The sequence below is a fragment of the Schistocerca americana genome, chromosome 2, assembly GCF_021461395.2.
Source record: "Schistocerca americana isolate TAMUIC-IGC-003095 chromosome 2, iqSchAmer2.1, whole genome shotgun sequence".
Taxonomy (NCBI): domain Eukaryota; kingdom Metazoa; phylum Arthropoda; class Insecta; order Orthoptera; family Acrididae; genus Schistocerca; species Schistocerca americana.
Window position 1 is genome coordinate 525,373,324 of NC_060120.1, and position 6,312 is coordinate 525,379,635.

The following is a 6,312-nucleotide window of genomic DNA, read 5'->3' on the forward strand; positions in this document are numbered from 1 at the left end:
GTTGCTTGATATGGAACGAAGCAGAGGGCTGTAAAAATCTTTAGGTCGAGGAGAACGCGTGGTCGGTAGGTGTGTGTGAGCATAACTAAAGTCGACGATGAAGTCAGAAATGTGCGTCACATGGTGCTTGATGTGTCCGACTGGTACTGGTGGTGTTATGGAAGTGGGCACAAGAATTTCCAGCAAGCTGCGCGTAAGCGAGGGGCCCCCGTGCCACTGCTTGTGCATGGTGGACATGTACGAGGACGCCGCTCGGAGTCGCACATTGACAAGGCCAAGGCCTCCCGCTTGCGAGGGAAGGGTGAGCGTGTCGTAGCGAACCTTAAAGAGCGTACCGGTCGTAAGGAAGTATCCGAAGGCCGCCTGGAGGCTCCGTCCAATAGTTGATGGCAGTGGTAGGACCTGTGCGATGTGGACCATTCTGGATGCCACATGTTGATTGAGGTATTGGACACGTTGTAAAGAATCGAGTCGTCGGAGAAGATTTTGACGCACCGTCGTGCGGATTGTTTGGAGTGCACGCCGAAAATTGATGGCAGCGGAGCGGCGCACGGTGGAGGTGAAAATGATACTAAGGTATCGTAGTTTTTGTACACACGGGAGAGGTGCTAAGTCGTCGTGTGAGAGGCCGCGTCCAATGGGCATCGACACGGATTTATCCACATTCATGTTACTGCCCGCTGCAGTGCCGTACGTTGATATCAAATCAAGTACCGTGTGTGACTCACTCCGTGAGCGGATCAAGAGGAGCAGGTCGTCCGCATACGCACGACATCGAAAACTATGCCGTCGCAAAGTGAGACCAGAAAGGTGGCTCATCAGACTCCCGATGAGTGGCCCCAGTCTTATGGCATAGAGTAGGGTCGAAAGTGGGCAGCCTTGCCGTACGGAACGCCGGATCGCCACTGGTCCCGCCACAGGGCCATTAACCTGAATCAGTGATTCGGCGGTGCTGTACAGGCGCCGGATGACGTCGATAAAGGCTGGTGGAAAACCCATGCGGTTCATCACTGAGAACAGAAAAAGATGCCGCACTTTGTCGAATGCGCTGTCAAAATCAATGGCAACCACTGCGGCGCGGAGTCTGCACGCCGCTGCCAGTGCAATTAAATCGCGATATTCTACTGTGGCCGTTTGTATATTAACTGAGCCGCTGGGAGTTATCTGTTCCGGGGATAGAATGCTGGGCAGGACCTTGCGGCATCGCGTTGCCAGTAGGCGCGTAAAAATTTTATAGTCTGCGTTAAGCAGAGTCAGGGGACGGTAATGTGCTGTCGGCACATCTGGTGTCGGTTCGTGGATGGGTATAATAATTGCCGTGACAAAGGACGGTGGTACGGGGTTCCCCATCGTCAGCAGTTCATGAAACATCGTTGTCCACCGTGACGCCATTAGTGTGAGGAAATCGCGATAAAATTCTATCGGCAATCCGTCGACATCAGGTGACTTATTCAGAGCACCTTTCTTGATCGCATCGTGGACTTCGTCACGCGTAATTAGCTCCATCAGCTAGTCCGCTTCGTCGCTGCTGAGGGTGCGAGTTACGTGTGGCAACACAGACTCCTCAGCGTGGTTGTTGGTAGTCTTGTTCCGCGGAATCTTGACATCGGGTTCGCACCATAGCCCCCTGCAGTCTACGGCGGGTCAACGCTACAATTTGCGCCTTAATCCGGCTGCGTTCCCTCTGGGTGTCGGGGGTGGGCGGTTGGGCGTCCACGTCGCGGAGAACGGCATTATAATAGTCGATAGTGTGCCTGCGCCACGCAGCAACTTCCTTTCCATACTGAATCGAGGTACGTCGAATGGCAGGTTTGGCACATTCCAGCCACCAGGTCAAGGTCGTGCAGTACTTAGGTAAGCGACGTTCATAGGTGGCCCATGGTTCGGTAACACGTTGAAGACGTTCGGAATCACGACGATTGGAGGTGTTTAGCATCCACGGTGCACGGGGAAGAGAATGTTGCAGATGTAGGCACAGTGGTCCGGAAAGGCCAGGGGCCAAAGTTCTGCGCCTTGGACTGCAGGTGTGAGTTCCCGACAGACGTAAATTCTATCAAGACGGCTCGCGGAGTGACTCGTCTGGTAAGTATTTCCAGGCGGGTCGCCGTGCTGAACTTCCCTAGTGTCGCGGAGCAACAGATCTCGGACGACAAGACGCAGTTCTTGCCAGGTGTTGTAGTCGGGCACTTGATCTTTAGGGTGCAAGACACAATTAAAATCACCCCCGAGCAAGTAATGGTCGCAGCGTCCAAAAAACAAAGGAGCGATTTCTTCTCAATAGGAGATTGCCCTGTCGCGTCTGCGGGTGGAGCCTGACGGAACGTAAATGTTGACGATACGTGTCCCCATGACGGTGATGGCCATGAGTCTGGAAGATGGTAGGTATGTGATATCGGCCACTTGAATGCCTTCTCTGGCGTAGATGGCTACGCCGCGTCCCAGGTGGTCACCAGGAGAAGGATAAGTGTTATATCTCGCGACGTCTAGAAGTGTGGCCAAGTGTACTTCCTGTAGTAGTGCGACGTCGACGTCCGACGCCCATATCATCTCTCGCAGCAGTTGAAGTTTCACGGGTGAGCTAATAGTGTTGATTTCGCTATTCGGTAGGTTTGCAGTCCTAACCCGCCGTGGAGGGGAACTCCACCGGCGGAGGATGAAGAGGGGCGAGGCAACGGCGAGCCGTGCCGTACGCCACCTGACGGCGTTATCAGCGGCGTAACGATGCTTCCGTCTGGGGTAACTCTGTCCCCAGTGTGTGGTCCGGGTCCTCATCGACGTCCTCACTCCGCACCATTGAAGGAGTTGTGTTGGACGTACGTTCCACTTCAGTCGTAGGGGCGCAGGACGTCTCGGCGGCAGTCGCAAAAGTGGAGCCCATTGGTTCAGGAGCACCTAGGCGAGCCAGTAATGTAGGCATCGACACAGCCACAGTCGGCGTCATGTTGTCGTCATTCGTATCGTCGTGCAGGCTCTCCGAGGCCTCGTCGGGTCGGACGGCCCCTGGAGCATCAGGGGGAGGTGATCTGTCTCGTTCCGAGACCGTACGGCGCCTCCTCTTGCGTCTCTTAGGTGAACGTTGTTTGCGGTTTCGGCCCTCCGTGTCGGGAGACAGAAGGGAGTCACGTCGCTCTGAGAGGAAGGCCGTCGCGGGAACGTCAAATGAAGGGGCGTCCATATGATCGGGCGGGTGAGGGTCGGAAGTTATCGCTGTTGGTAGTGGCGCCGGAATAGCGTTAGGCTTGGAGCGAGGCTTGTCAGCCCCGGCGGTATCCGTAGCAGCTGGAAGGGTCACCGGTACATGGTCCGATGGGCGGCGGTCGGTTGGAGGAGAAGAGAGCGCCGATGCGTAGGTGATCGGTAAAACCGTCGTCGGAGCCGGAGGTGCCACGGTAGCGGCTGGCAATTGGATGATTCGTCGCTGAAGACACTCAGATCTGAGGTGGCCTTCTTTGCAGCACCCGGAACAGGTCTTGGGTTGGCCGTCGTATATGACAACCGCGCGGTACCCGCTAATTTGCAGGTAAGATGGCACGTGGCGATGGAGATCAATGGTGATCAGTCATACACCGTTAAGAACGGGGTACGTTTGGAATTGCGCCTAGCGTTCGGCAGTGTGGCCATGTACAGTGCCATAGGGGGGGAAAGCGGCGATAACGTCTTCCGCCGGGAGCTCGAACGGGAGTTCAAAAACTCGTATGGTGCGCTTTCCTACGCCGGCATGGTCGACAGTGACCGATCCGACATTTCCGACATTGCCGTCGGCGTGGCAAAAGCGTAATCCATGGCTGGTGTCACGAAGGAGTCTTTCACATACCGCGTCACTGACGACTTTGACGCACACCGTACTGCTCAATATGGACAAATGGATGCCAAAGCTGTCTGAAGCTGGGATCTTAGCAACGTCGCGTAGGAAGCGCTCTACTTCCAAGGCCTTTGGTCGTGTGTAGCCGTTGCAGAAGTTGAATCGTAGTGTTGATGTCCTAAAACGGTTGGCCATGGTTCTAGTACATGGAAGCCACACCTAAGTGACGGCCGCTGAAATGTAAACAGCAGCGAGCGCGCGAGCTCCGCAGGCGGAAACAACAACACGTTTGCACTGCACGGCGGCGAAAGCCGGCCTGACCTCTAAGGGTTGCTCATACCTGTACAGCCAAAGTTTGCAACGGACTGAGGCGGCCGCATTAACAAGTGCGGCTGGTGAACATGACATTGCAGAGAAAACGCCATCTAGTAGCCGCAGGTACTACTTAGCTACATAACATTCAAATGTAGACAGGAGAAAATTGTAATGAATATTATTCAGTACATGATGGAAAAGGTAATGTTTTGTTTAACAGTCACAGATAAAGTAACATTTAGTCTACATCAGGTCTTAGAAGTACAGTTTGAAGCATAAAAACGTCATTACAGAAAATACAGAAAGGGCTAAATGACGCATTCTGTAAAAAAACGATATAACATGAAATACAACCAATAAACCTTTTAATAAATGAAAAATTAGGAAACGACAGATGGAAAAAAACATTTCGGTGAACTGCACGAGGAGACCCGAAATTAAATGTCAAGCAACGGCTTTATACCGTTGAAGACATTTTTGTTACGCAACTGCAGCAGATCATTGAGAATGAGGCTATCATTTGGAGAAACATGTTTAAAAATCCCTAATTTTTCAAGAATATTTAATCTACGCCGTTTCTTCTCGGTGTGCAAGAAGTTGATATCAGGAATGGCTTTAGACACGTGATATGTAATCAGAAGATGGTCTCACAAGACGAATTTTTGGGGCTAGTACAACTTTTATCTTAACAGGTGTTCATTACATCTTGTTGTAAAAGCGCGTCCTGTTTGTCGTATGTAGTGAGAAGAGCAGGTATCGCAGAAAATCTTATAGACGCCACAACTTTCTAAGGGAGAACGTATCTATTATAAATTATATAATAATAACTTGTATAAATAAAAATTACATAAATGTAAATATAAATAAATATAAAATTTAATATAAATTGTGTTTTGTTGTTGTTATGGTCTTCAGTCCAGAGAGTGGTTTGATACAGCTCTCCATACTACTCTATCCTGTGCAAGCTTCTTCTTCAATCAGTACCTACTGCAACCTTAATCCCTCTGAATCGGCTTAGTGTATTCATTTCTTCGTCTCCCTCCACGATTATTACCATCCACGTTGCCCTCCAATGCTAAATCGGTGATCCCTTGATGCCTCAGGAAATGTCCTACCAACCGATCCCTTATTCTAGTGAAGTTACACCACAAATTTCTGGTCTTCGCTCTGCATGGGCCACAAAATCTCTGTGCACAAGATTAAAGGCCTTTAAAAATTATTTTACTTTCTTTTTCTAAAGACATAATTTACTTCATCGTGAAAGAATTTATTACATATATAACTAAAACGCCATTTATGCTAAATACCAAACCAAATAAAAATTTGTCGTGTTATGTGCGTATGTGTACCTCTAGCGAGCAAGCTGTTAGATGTGAAGCATCGGCACTATATCTGAAAGCCGTTCCTTGTGTGGCTTCCGCTCTATGTAATTGATAGCGGACAGGGTTGTAATTCGAAAACAAATTACACAATTACTCTTCTAGCCAGTTGGATATTTTATGTTTAAAATACTTCCTTAGTTCTTATCCACTTTTTATGTGCTACAGTCTTTTTCTACATTACAAAATTTGCTCCGCTAGGTTAAGGTTTTCTTATTTTCCCACTCACAACATGGTATTCTGTTAAATTATTACTTATTATGGCGCACGACCGACGCGGTATTCCATACGTTATACCGGATGTCTCTCCTAAGCGTCATTACGTGCTCTTTCTCTAGAGTTACAGAAGATATCTACAATTTCTGTTTTGCATTGTGTAGCTGGACTCAATTCTAACAAATGATGCTCGGCTGGTCTTTCATATGACGGCTAGTGTCTACAGTAGGCGTGGGTTTGTTACCCTTTACAAGCAGAATTATTTTTTAACGAACGATAGTACGATCCTAAATTTAGTCCAGTGCGATATATGTCTATATTATACACGACTTAAACGTGTAGAACGCGAAACAATTATAAATGCAGCACAAAACGGAACCTTGCGTCTACAAACAATAAAAAATTTATAATTGAGTTTTATTAATATTAAACAGCATTATTAGCAATTTCCAGAAACTCACTTTAGCAAAAATTTCTCTTCTCACTGCGGATATGACGAGTGCAGCCCTTAACACGTGTATGAAATATCAATTCAGTCGCGTTGCTGAGCCGTGGCAGTTGATTTCCGTGGACACATGCCTTTTCGTTTGCTCGTCTCTA